The 13294-nt window shown below is 43.6% G+C and overlaps 1 pseudogene; it reads left to right on the top strand.

Moving 5' to 3' along the window:
- The first annotated feature begins 6502 nt into the window (after positions 1-6502).
- On the top strand, positions 6503-10102 carry LOC118395254 (caspase-8-like; annotated as a pseudogene).
- The last annotated feature ends 3192 nt before the right edge of the window (positions 10103-13294 follow it).

Genomic DNA, 13294 nt, shown 5'->3' with positions numbered 1-13294 from the left:
TGTGGGAGACTGCATCCAATTTGTTGAGTAGAGTGTTGGAGGCCATGTGTAATTCTGTGTTGATGTTTGTGTCGCACTGCTTTGCGTTATCTTGGCCAGGTCACAGTTGGAAATGAGAACCTGTTCTCAACTATCCTACCTGGTTAAATAAAGGTGAAATAAAGAAATCTAAAAAATGGAATAAACAAACATACAGTCAATAACTCAATATAAAAAAAGTCTATATTCAGTGTGTGCAAATGAGGTGAGGTAAGGAAATAAATAGGCCATAGTGGCGAAATAATTAGAATTGAGCAATTTAAACACTGGAGTGATAAATGTGCAAGTCGAGATACTGGGGTGCAAAGTAGCAAAAATAAATAACAGTATGGGGATGAGGTAGTTGGATGGGCTATTTACAGATGGGCTATGTACAGGTGCAGTGATCCGTGAGCTGCTCTGACAGCTGGTGCTTAAAGACTTCTAGACTGGGGTGCAAAGGAGCAAAAATAAATAACAGTATGGGGCTGAGGTAGTTGGATGGGCCAGTGGGTTTGGCAATGAATTTGAAGCGAAGGCCATCCAATGAGAGCATACAGGTCGCAGTGGTGGGTAGTATATGGGGCTTTGGTTACAAAACGGATGGCACTGTGATAGACTGCATCCAATTTGCTGAGTAGAGTGTTGGAGGCTATTTTGTAAATGACATCGCCGAAGTCAAGGATCGGTAGGATAGTCAGTATTATGAGGGTATGTTTGGCAGCATGAGTGAAGGATGCTTTTTTGCTAAATAAGAAGCTGATTCTAGATTTAATTTTGGATTGGAGATGCTTAATGTGAGTTTGGAAGGATAGTTTACATTCTAATCAGACACCTAGAATATGTGGACATCTACAAATACCTAAGTCAGAACTAACCAGAGTAGTGATGCTGGACGGGCGGGTGCTGGTAGCGATCGGTTGAAGAGCATGCATTTAGTTTTACTTGCATTTAAGAGCAGTTGGAGGCCATGGAAGGAGAGTTGTATGGCGTTGAAGCTCGTCTGGAGGTTAGTTAACACAGTGTCCAAAGAAGGGCCAGAGGTATACAGAATGGTATCGTCTGCGTAGAGGTGGATCAGAGAATCACCAGCAGCAAGAGCGACATATAGAGAAAAGAGTTGGCCCGAGAATTGAACCCTATGGCACCCCCATAGACTGCCAGAGGTCCGGACAACAGGCCCTCCGATTTGGCACACTGAACTCTGTCTTAGAAGTAGTTGATGATCCAGGCTAGGCAGTCATTTGAGACACCAAGGCTGTTGAGTCTACCGATGAGAATGTGGTGATTGACAGAGTTGAAAGCTTGAAAGCTTTGGCCAGGTCTATGTATACAGCTGCACAGTATTGTCTCTTATCGAGGGAGGTTATGATATTGTTTTGGAACTTGAGCGTGGCTGAGGTGCACCCATGACCAGCTCGGAAACCAGATTGCATAGTGGAGACGGTACGGTGGGATTCGAAATGGTCTGTGATCTGTTTGTTAACTTGGCTTTCAAAGACCTTAGAAAGACAGGGTAGGATAGATATAGGTCTGTAGCAGTTTGGGTCTAGAGTGTCTCCCCCTTTGAAGAGGGGGATGACCGCGGCAGCTTTCCAATCTTTGGGGATCTCAGACGTTACGAAAGAGAGGTTGAACAGGCTAGTAATAGAGGTTGCAACAATTGTGGCTGATAATTTTAGGAAGAGATGGTCCAGATTTTCTAGCCCAGCTGATTTCTTAAGGGTCCAGATTTTGCAGCTCTTTCAGAACATCAGCTATCTGGATTTGGGTGAATGAGAAATGGGGAGGCTCAATGGACTTTAGTGTCCCAGAACCTTTTGGAGTTTGTGCTGCAGGATGTAAGTTTATGTTTGAAAAAGTTAGCCTTTGCTTTCCTAACTGCCTGTGTATTGATTCCTAACTTCCCTGAAAGTTGCAAATCGCAGTGGCTATTCGATGCTAATGCAGAACACCACGGGATGTTTTTGTGCTGGTCAAGGGCAGTCAGGTCTGGAGTGAACCACAGCTATATCTGTTCCTGGTTCTACATTTTTTTAATGGGGCATGCTTATGTAAGATTGTGAGGAAAGCACTTTTAAAGAATAAGCAGACCTCATTGCGTCAGTAGAAGATGCCAATATCCTTCCAGGATACCCGGGCCAGAGTGTTTGACAGTGATAAGGGGTGGTCGTTTGACCGCAGACCCATTACGGACGCAAGCAATGGAAGCAGTGATCGCTGAGATCCTGGTTGAAGACAGCAGAGGTGTATTTGGGCAGCAGGTTGGTCAGGATGATTGGCCAGGATGATGTCTATGAGGGTGCCAGTGTTTACGGATTTGGGGTTGTATCTGGTAGGATCATTGATAATTTGTGTGAGATTGAGAGCATCGAGCTTAGATTGTAGGATGGCTGGAGTGTTAAGCATGTCCCAGTTTAGGTCACCTAACAGCACGAGCTCTGAAGATAGATGTGGGGCAGTCAATTCACATATGGTGTCTAGGGCACAGCTGGGGGCAGAAGGTGGTCTATAGCAAGCGGCAACGGAGAGAGTATTGTTTCTGGAAAGGTGTAGAACTCAAATTGTTTGGGCACAGACTTGGATAGTATGACGGATCTCTGCAGGCTTTCTCTGCAGTAGATTGCAACTTTCAGGGTTTTTGGTGGCCTTCCTAAGCCAGGATTCAGACACAACTAGGACGTCTGGGTTGGCAGAGTGTGCTAAAGCAATGAATAAAACAAACTTAGGGAGGAGGCTTCTAATGTTAACATGCATGAAACCGAGGCTTTTACGGTTACAGAAGTCAACAAATGAGAGCGCCTGGGGAATGGGAGTGGAGCTAGGCATTGCAGGGCCTGGATTAACCTCTACATCACCAGAGGAGGAGTAGGATAAGGGTACGGATAAAGGCTATAAGAACTGATCGTCTAGTACGTTCGGAACAGAGAGTAAAAGGAGCAGGTTTCTGGGCGTGGTAGAATAGATTCAATGCATAATGTACAGACAAAGGTATGGTAGGATGTGAGTACATTGGAGGTAAACCTAGGCATTGAGTGACGATGAGAGAGGTATTGTCTCTAGAGTCATCAATTAAACCAGGTGAGGTCACCGCATGTGTGGGAGGTGGGACAAGAGGGTTAGCTAAGGCATATTGAGCAGGGCTGGAGGCTCTACAGTGAAAAACGACAATAATCACTAACCAAAACAGCAATGGACAAGGCATATTGACATTAGGGAGAGGCATGCGTAGCCGAGTGATCATAGGGTCCAGTGAGTAGCTGGGCGGGCAGGAGACACGGCGATTCAGACAGCTAGCGGGCCGGGGATAGCAGAAGGGCCTTAGGGGGACGTCGCGACGGAAGAAGTCTGTTGTAGCCCCCTCATGCAGTTACATCGGCAGACCAGTCGTGATGGATCAGCAGGGGTCCGTGTAGTAAAAGGGTCCAAGCCAATTGGCAAAATAGGTATAGTAGCCCAAAAAATTGGCAGATGGACCTCTTCAGCTAACAGTCTGGTATGCTCTTGACAGATAGCGGGCCGCGGCTAGCAGATGGTCATTCAGGGGACGTCGCGACGGAGGAGCCTTTTGGAAACCCACCTCGGGCGGATTATGTCTGTAGTCCAGTCATGATGGATCGGCGGGGCTCCGTATAGGCAAAAAAAGGGGTCCAGGCCAATTGGCAAAATAGGTATTGTAGCACAATGAGTGGCTGATGGACCTCTTTAGCTAGCCTGGAGATGGGCCTAGCATAGGCTAGCTCCAGGCTAATTGGTGCTTTCTTCAGGACAGAGACGTTAGCCAGAAGAAGCCAATCGGATAGCAGCTAGCTAGCTGGGATGATTCAGGTGAAGAGGTTCACAGCTTGCGGTAGGAATCCATGGATATGGAGAAAAATAAGTCCGATAAGCTCTGGGTTGAATCTGCGCTGTGCAGACTGGCAGGAGTTGTCCGGACTAAAGGTTAGCTGATGACCGCTAGCAGTGGCTAGCTGACTACTAGCTAGTAGCTAGTTAGCTGGCTAGCTTCTGTTGGGGGTTCCGGCTATAAAGTAAATAAAATAGCAGATCTATACCACGTTGGGTGAAGTGGGTTGCAGAAAAAAAAGTAGAAAAATATTTTTTAATTGTATGCGAAGAAAAAAGATATATGAAGATATATACACGGGACACGACAAGACGAAGACAAAAGACTCCTTCCTGATTGCTACGCCATGTTGGATTGAAACAAGGAAGATGGAAGAAGGTACTGTCTTTTTTGAATAAAGAAAATATTGATATTGCTCTGTTGCAAGAAACTAATTTGGATGGTGTTGAAGGAATTTGAATTCCTCTGTTTTAATTCCCAATTAAAATGAAACACTCTGTCAATTCATAAGAATTTGTAAGACCCTTATTTTATAGGAATGGACAGAGCCCTGGTCTTAAAGTCAAGTAACAGCCTTTATTCAAGAGAATACTGAGTACACACACATTTTACCACAGGTTATAAACGGATAATGACGTTAGCGTGTTCTAAATGTTCCATCTCTTCTTGACACTGGTAGAAAGGCTCTATAGCTCTCAAGCCTTCCCTCCTCGCCTAGAGCCAAGGTCAGTCAGTGTAGATCTGGCAGATAAGTAACACACTAGTATTCTGATTAGTCAGTCCTGATTGAAATGTATACATAATTAGTCATTATTGATAAAAATTCCCTTAACAGATGGTAGGGAGCAAGGGGGGTTTGGTCAAGTGGGGGGTTTGGTCAAGTGTTTTTCTCATCCTTTACATTCAGAAGTAGAGGTGTAGCAATTCCTGGGAAAAATAACCTACCACTTAAAGTGTCAAATTGTATGAAAGATACATTTGGTTGTTTTGTTATAATTAATGGTACTTTACACAGGCAGAACATTTCCATAATGAATATTTACTTCTCCCCCTGCCCACCCTCCTTGATTTCCTCACTAAAGTATTTCTAGATATTTCAGAATTAAACTCAGACATTGCAGTAGTTGCAGGAGATTTTAATTGTTTTTTGAACCCCCTTATTGACAAGTTTCCCAGCGGTATAGCTTCACTCTCTCCTCAAACTAGGTCACTTAAAGCTATTTGTGATAATCTGGGGTATGCTGATGTTTGGAGAACCTTTCATCCCTTCAACAGAGAGTTAACTTTTTTTCTCTGCACCTCATGGATGTCAGACTAGAATAGATACATTTTATGCCCAGGATGTCTTTGCAGTCTGTTTTATCCGCTAGGATAGGAAGCATAGTCATATCAGATCATGCGGAGGTCATCCTGGACATAAAACTCAATGGGGCATCCAATCTGTCAAGACCTTGGAGGTTGAATACAACCATTCTTAAAGAAAGTATTTGGTTTTAAATATGCGTAAGTATCAAAAGTAAATGTAATCGCTAAAATATACTTAATGTATCAAAATGTCAAATTCAAGTATAAATATTTTCAAATTCCTTATATTAAGCAAACCAGACGGCACCATTTTTTTTATGGACAGCCAGGGGCAAACTTCAACACTCAAGACATAATTTACAAGTGAAGCATATGTGTTTAGTGAGCCCGCCATATTGGAGGCAGAAGGGATGACCAGGGATGTTCTCTTGATAAGTGTGTGAATTGGACTATTTCGGGGGGCACTCAAGATGGCGGCATGAGAGGGTGTAACATTACTAGCTGAGGAACAATTTTAGGGTTTTCTCACAGCTAAAATCAAAGAGAGCGCAGATGACATCATGGATTTGGTGGAAAAGAACACTATCAGTATTGTACTATTAATGTAGTTTTTGTAGGGTTTTTGGATAAAAATAAGGTCTGTGATAAACACAGGCTTAGGAGATCTTACATTTTTTGTCTGTGAGATAATCTTCATCAGCTAACGTCACTTTTTGTGAAATTTGAAGCATTTATGTAAATACAAAAAGCACATAAAGCACCAAGACATCATAATTTACAAATGTCATGCTAACTGACTGATATTATCTCATAGAACAAAATATATATAAGATCTCTTAAGCCTGTGTTAACCTTAGCCCTTATTTTTCAGCGTTTATCCCAAAACCCCAAAACTTTCCCCATTTAACTTTCCTATTAGGAATGGCTGAATGAACCAGAGGTATCTAATTTTCTGATTTTTAGGACGACAAGCTTGCGAGCTCTATTGAGGCTGCTATCAGTCTCTGGCCCACACTCCCGTACAGTAGGTGGAGGTAATGCACCAATAACATTGGATGCCAACCACTGTAAAACCCCACAGAAGAAGAGGAAGTACAGTGGCGGTAAGTGGCCAAAGATAAGAGCTAGACATTTATTTATTTTGAATGTATTTTTTACTTCATGGCTTCAACGAGAGGGGTCAGTCGTTCTCCCCTGCACAGGCTAGCTATAAGTTGTATCAGTAAATGCATTTTGAATGTGACCCATTCTTGGAATTTCAAAAAACTTATTAGGAACAGGGTAGGTTTTATATTTGAGATCATGAACAATCTTTCTCTCTCTCAAGGTCCACCATGCAGACGTTGAGAGAGAATAAGACTTTGATTACAGAGATTCTGTCTGCGGAACCTAAGTTCATCCTTCAGCATGTGCAGCAGGCGAAGATAGTGAACCAGCGTGAATACAACAACCTAAACGTCACTGGTCATCCCCCGGAGACCATCATCCTCAATCTTCTGGATAAAGTGATGAACAAAGGAACGGCAAAATGCCTCGACTTATTTATTTAGGTTAGACAATAGAAAATGGACATAGACAAAAGACAACTTAACATTTCACAGACATGGCTCCAATAAACTAGACATGACATTGGCTGGGACTTAATGCCCAACCTTCGACATAAAGAAGAAGAAGAAGAAAGACACAAACACCAACTCAGACGTACATACATTTCAACAAACATTAATGACATCGTACTTGCTCAGACCTATATGTTCCCACCATATCCATACACATATTGTTTGTTCTCATAGTCTTTTTTTCATTTAAAAAAATAATAAATTTCTAGTGCTTGTAATACTTTATGCCATATATTTTGAAATTGTGCTAATTTGTTTCTCTCTGTTACCAATCTTTTTTGAAATATCTCAATAAGAATGCATTTGATTCTCCCACTGTCTTAACGATGGGAGGATTATTTGATTTCCATTTTTTGTAAAGTAAACTTCTCAAAGGATGAAGCATTAACAACTTCGAGAAAATGAAAGATTCTACAAGAACCAATATCACTCCCTAAAAATACACCCCTGTGGAACAATCCTTCCTGTACACTAACATGCTGCTAACCTGTACTGTCAGTTAGCGTTGATCTGCTTACTCATATTGTCTGTAGTAAGGGACACTAACACATGCTAACGGGTTTTTCCAGATACTACTGGCCAGGCGGTTGGAATGAGCAGTGAGGTAATTGCAGCAATCCCGTATGCTTTCATTCTTAGCAGAAACAAAACCTAACAAATCATCACAACTACACAAAACTAAACTGCTCGAAACACAACATTCACAATACTACTCACAACCCAACTGAGCACCTCAGACCACCACCAAGTCCAGTCAAGCCAATGAATAAAACATATATTTTTCTTTTTGCACTACAAAACATACACAAGGAACACAGAGTTTTAACCTGTGTACACAGCGTTAAGTGTTTGTGTCCTGACTGCGCAGTGTGTGTATGCATTTTTCTGCTTAATCCCATGGCTTTTCTCTGTGTTTCCAGGTCTGTCAATACCGAATGACCAGCCTGCCACATGGTCATTGTTTAATCATCAACAATGTGCACTTTATTCAAATGGCGGAAAGAAGGGGATCAGACAAAGATGCTGGTAATGTAACCAATGTGTAAAACAGTTCTAACATATTTGTTCCATATTGTTGTTGCATGAACATTGATCTTGTTCCTCTTGCCTCAAAACATCCTGATATTGTAAAAGGGACATATTTATGTGGCTTGGTTTAGTGTTTGTCTTGAAATTGTTTTGTGTGTGCTTTTCCCTGTAGAGGTTCTGAAGGATGTGTTCCAGTGGCTCGGTTTTACGGTGACTGTACTCCTAGACCAGACAGCAGTGCTGGCCCGCGAGGAATTGAAGAGGTTTGGTGACGAGACGCATGGCGACGCCTTTGTCTGCTGCGTACTGAGTCATGGTGGCAAGGGAGTTATCTATGGCACAGACGACGAACCCATCTCCACCAATGACCTCTTCTCACCCTTCAAAGGCACCAACTGCTCCACCCTCATTGGCAAGCCCAAGGCCTTCTTCATCCAGGCATGTAGGGTGAAAGATACCCAAGCTAGAGTGCAGTTGGAGGCAGACACAAATCCAGGTCACCAGATCTACATTCCAGCTGATGCCGATTTCCTGTTTGCCATGGCCACTGTCGAAGACTACTGCTCGTTCAGAGTCCCAAACCAGTGGGTCCTGGTTCATCCAGACTCTGTGCAAACAGCTCAAACAGGGCTGTCCCAGGTGAAGCCTGATTTAATATGTGCTCTAGAGCACCAAATCTGGTGGGTCGCGTCGGGAGGTTTTGAATGGCTCGAGGTTATTTATACATTTTTGATTAATAAAATACTACAGTCTGAACTTTAAACCAGGTTAAAAAGTGTGTAGAAATTATAATGAACTTACTTTTTTAAATATAATTTAAAGTGGCAATACCTCACTTTTTGGGTGACCTGACCAAATTCACATAGAAATGTGTTATAGATCTATCATTCTACTTGAAAGCAAGTATAAAGCAGTAGATCTGTTCTATGTGCGCTATTTCTATGCTTCCCGGTCTTCATTTTTTTTGTTAGTTACTTTCGGTTCTGTACACAATCTTCAAAGACCTGAAACAACAATAATATAGATATAAAATATATTTCAGTGGTTTAGATGGTACAATGATTCTCTATCTTATTTTGTCACATAAACTGAAATTAGGCCAACTATGAGGTTTAGCAACAAGGAAATGGCGGAGCGATTTCTGCATAGTGTATTTGTAATCTCTGAAAATGTTTTCTTCATCACAGTATTTTCAATATTAACGCTATTAGCAGCGCTATTTTGGTTGATTTTTGTGGTCTCAAACTAGTGAGTTTATTAACATTCTTAAAGTATATGGGCAAAATGTTATTATTGACAATGAAAGTGGTGGGAATGTTTTTCCCTGTAATTGTAACATTTACTATCAATATAGCATTAAAATAGTTTTCCAGGTTGTATTTTAGAGATGAGGCCAAACCATTTGAAAAACAATGCTCTGGAGGAGGCATAAATATTCTTACATGGTAATGACCTAACAAAGCAGATGTTGAGTAGGAAAGAGCTGACAATGCAAAACTGACCATATTCTACAGAATAACAGTGTTATTCGGAACTCCAGTCTACACAGTCCGGTGTAAACCAGGGACTTGTCCAGATAAAGGCTAGAACAATATTACCATAAAATCTATTAGCTCGCAGTGAGCAAGTCCCCTGACTAATCATAAACAAATGCATTGCTGGCGACGAGAACTGTATATTTTATGGACGCTGTGTGTTGTCTTTACTGGGTGTTAATGTCTTCGTTGTCTGGTATGCGTGTGTCTCCTGCTCTCTCTAGAGGTGATGACATCCTGACCATCTTAACACAGGTTAATAGAGACGTGAGCCAGATGGATAACCCAGTATCCCAGGATAAGAAGTCCGGGGAATACAAGCGGGCCAAGCAGATGCCCGAGCCCACGTACACGCTGGCGAAGAGGCTGCTGTTCACAGTGCCGCCCCAATGAGACGACGCCAGAGAAAGTGAGACATCTCACAGGCCATTTTTTTTATGGTAGGGTAAGAGAGACAGTTCTTATTGGGCAGTTTCCCATTGAAAAAAATTCCTGTCTGTTTAAGTGGGCGTTCTTTCTCACGTGAGCATGCCAGAGATTACCGAGGAACTGTTGGCTCACGCGGGAAAACATGCGCACACGAGTGACAGGAACCTTGACCATTTTTTTCAATGGTAAACAGCCTTTATTAGACATCTTCATTATCCACCATCTTTGCCAATGCGCTATGACCCAACAACCTCAAGACCCAGAGGTCACTTCCTGTTGTCGTGGTCACTGTGGTGTTTTATGTTTATGTTCTGAGCTGATCTGCTGCTTGGTGTTGAAATGAAACGTTATGCCTCGTTTTAATATTTTTGTTCCTTTTATAGTGGGGGGGTTCGTGCTCGTGGGAATGTTGCGTTTACGTGCTAGTCGGAAATTGGAAAATCTGAAATTTCCGATTTGCAAACTGGTGGTGAGCTAGCTAACATTGCTAATAATAAAGTTAGCTAGCTTGCTTAACATTGACATATGGTCAAACTGGCTACATTCTCCATCTTGGTAAGGTTGTAATTGTCCAACACAGATTTGTTGTCATCTTTTGGTTCAAAAGGTAAAAAGTCAGTGGTGATACATCACAATTTGGCAACAAGATTTGAGTTTCCCACTTGGAGTGTTGGTTAAATGAAATTTCCCACTGGGAACTAGGAGCTTCCGATAGCACGTGAACGCAAATCCAGCAGATATACCAAAAGTCCAGGGGCATTGCTGCATCTCGATCAAGTAAACTGTCTAGATTTAACCAAACTAATAATATATTTGACATGTGAAGAGTTCAGGATCACCATTCTTTGTAAACAAGTGTATTCTCATAGCAAGAACTTCCGGCGCCGACAGAGATGGCCGCCTCGCTTCGCGTTCCTAGGAAACTATGCAGTTTTTTGTTTTTTTTACGTGTTATTTCTTACATTAGTACCACAGGTCATCTTAGGTTTCATTACATACAGTCGAGAAGAACTACTGAATACAAGATCAGCGTCAACTCACCATCAGTACAACCAAGAATATGTTTTTCGCGACGCGGATTCTGTGTTCTGGCTTACAAACAGGACAACGGAATGGATCGCATGCAGCGACCCAAAAAAACGACTCCGAAAAAGAGGGAAACGAGGCGGTCTTCTGGTCAGACTCCGGAGACGGGCACACCGTGCACCACTCCCTAGCATTCTTCTTGCCAATGTCCAGTCTCTAGACAACAAGGTTGATGAAATCCGAGCAAGGGTAGCATTCCAGAGGGACATCAGAGACTAACGTTCTGTGCTTCACGGAAACATGGCTCACTGGAGAGACGCTATCCGAAGCGGTGCAGCCAACGGGTTTCTCCATGCATCGCGCCGACAGAAACAAACACCTTTCTGGTAAGAAGAGGGGCGGGGGCGTATGCCTTATGACTAACGAGACATGGTGTGATGAAAGAAACATACAGGAACTCAAATCCTTCTGTTCACCTGATTTAGAATTCCTCACAATCAAATGTAGACCGCATTATCTACCAAGAGAATTCTCTTAGATTATAATCACAGCCGTATATATCCCCCCCAAGCAGACACATCGATGGCTCTGAACGAACTTTATTTAACTCTTTGCAAACTGGAAACCATTTATCCGGAGGCTGCATTCATTGTAGCTGGGGATTTTAACAAGGCTCATCTGAAAACAAGACTCCCTAAATTTTATCAGCATATCGATTGCGCAACCAGGGGTGGAAAAACCTTGGATCATTGTTACTCTAACTTCTGCGACGCATATAAAGCCCTGCCCCGCCCCCCTTTCGGAAAAGCTGACCACGACTCCATTTTGCTGATCCCTGCCTACAGACAGAAACTAAAACTAGAGGCTCCCACGCTGAGGTCTGTCCAACGCTGGTCCGACCAAGCTGACTCCACACTCCAAGACTGCTTCCATCACGTGGACTGGGATATGTTTCGTATTGCGTCAGATAACAACATTGACGAATACGCTGATTCGGTGTGCGAGTTCATTAGAACGTGCGTTGAAGATGGCGTTCCCATAGCAACGATTAAAACATTCCCTAACCAGAAAACGTGGATTGATGGCAGCATTCGCGTGAAACTGAAACCGCGAACCACTGCTTTTAATCAGGGCAAGGTGTCTGGTAACATGACCGAATACAAACAGTGCAGCTATTCCCTCCGCAAGGCTATCAAACAAGCTAAGTGTCAGTACAGAGACAAAGTAGAATCTCAATTCAACGGCTCAGACACAAGAGGCATGTGGCAGGGTCGACAGTCAATCACGGACTACAGGAAGAAATCCAGCCCAGTCACGGACCAGGATGTCTTGCTCCCAGGCAGACTAAATAATTTTTTTGCCCGCTTTGAGGACAATACAGTGCCACTGACACGGCCTGCAACGAAAACATGCGGTCTCTCTTTCACTGCAGCCGAGGTGAGTAAGACATTTAAACGTGTTAACCCTCTCAAGGCTGCAGGCCCAGACGGCATCCCCAGCCGCGCCCTCAGAGCATGCGCAGACCAGCTGGCCGGTGTGTTTACGGACATATTCAATCAATCCCTATACCAGTCTGCTGTTCCCACATGCTTCAAGAGGGCCACCATTGTTCCTGTTCCCAAGGAAGCTAAGGTAACTGAGCTAAACGACTACCGCCCGTAGCACTCACTTCCGTCATCATGAAGTGCTTTGAGAGACTAGTCAAGGACCATATCACCTCCACCCTACCTGACACCTAGACCCACTCCAATTTGCTTACCGCCCAAATAGGTCCAAAGACGATGCAATCTCAACCACACTGCACACTGCCCTAACCCATCTGGACAAGAGGAATACCTATGTGAGAATGCTGTTCATCGACTACAGCTCGGCATTCAACACCATAGTACCCTCCAAGCTCGTCATCAAGCTCGAGACCCTGGGTCTCGACCCCGCCCTGTGCAACTGGGTACTGGACTTCCTGACGGGCCGCCCCAGGTGGTGAGGGTAGGTAACAACATCTCCTCCCCTCTGATCCTCAACACTGGGGCCCCACAAGGGTGCGTTCTGAGCCCTCTCCTGTACTCCCTGTTCACCCACGACTGCGTGGCCACGCACGCCTCCAACTCAATCATCAAGTTTGCGGACGACACAACAGTGGTAGGCTTGATTACCAACAACGACGAGACGGCCTACAGGGAGGAGGTGAGGGCCCTCGGAGTGTGGTGTCAGGAAAATAACCTCACACTCAACAAAACTAAGGAGATGATTGTGGACTTCAGGAAACAGCAGAGGGAACACGCCCCTATCCACATCGATGGAACAGTAGTGGAGAGGGTAGCAAGTTAAGTTCCTCGGCATACACATCACAGACAAACTGAATTGGTCCACTCACACAGACAGCATCGCAGCAGCGCCTCTTCAACCTCAGGAGGCTGAAGAAATTCGGCTTGTCACCAAAAGCACTCACAAACTTCTACAGATGCACAATCGAGAGCATCCTGGCG

Source organism: Oncorhynchus keta, chromosome 15 (assembly GCF_023373465.1).
Source record: "Oncorhynchus keta strain PuntledgeMale-10-30-2019 chromosome 15, Oket_V2, whole genome shotgun sequence".
Classification (NCBI taxonomy): Eukaryota; Metazoa; Chordata; class Actinopteri; order Salmoniformes; family Salmonidae; genus Oncorhynchus; species Oncorhynchus keta.
Note: the sequence above shows the minus strand (reverse complement) of the source record. Positions and strands in the feature narration are given on the sequence as shown.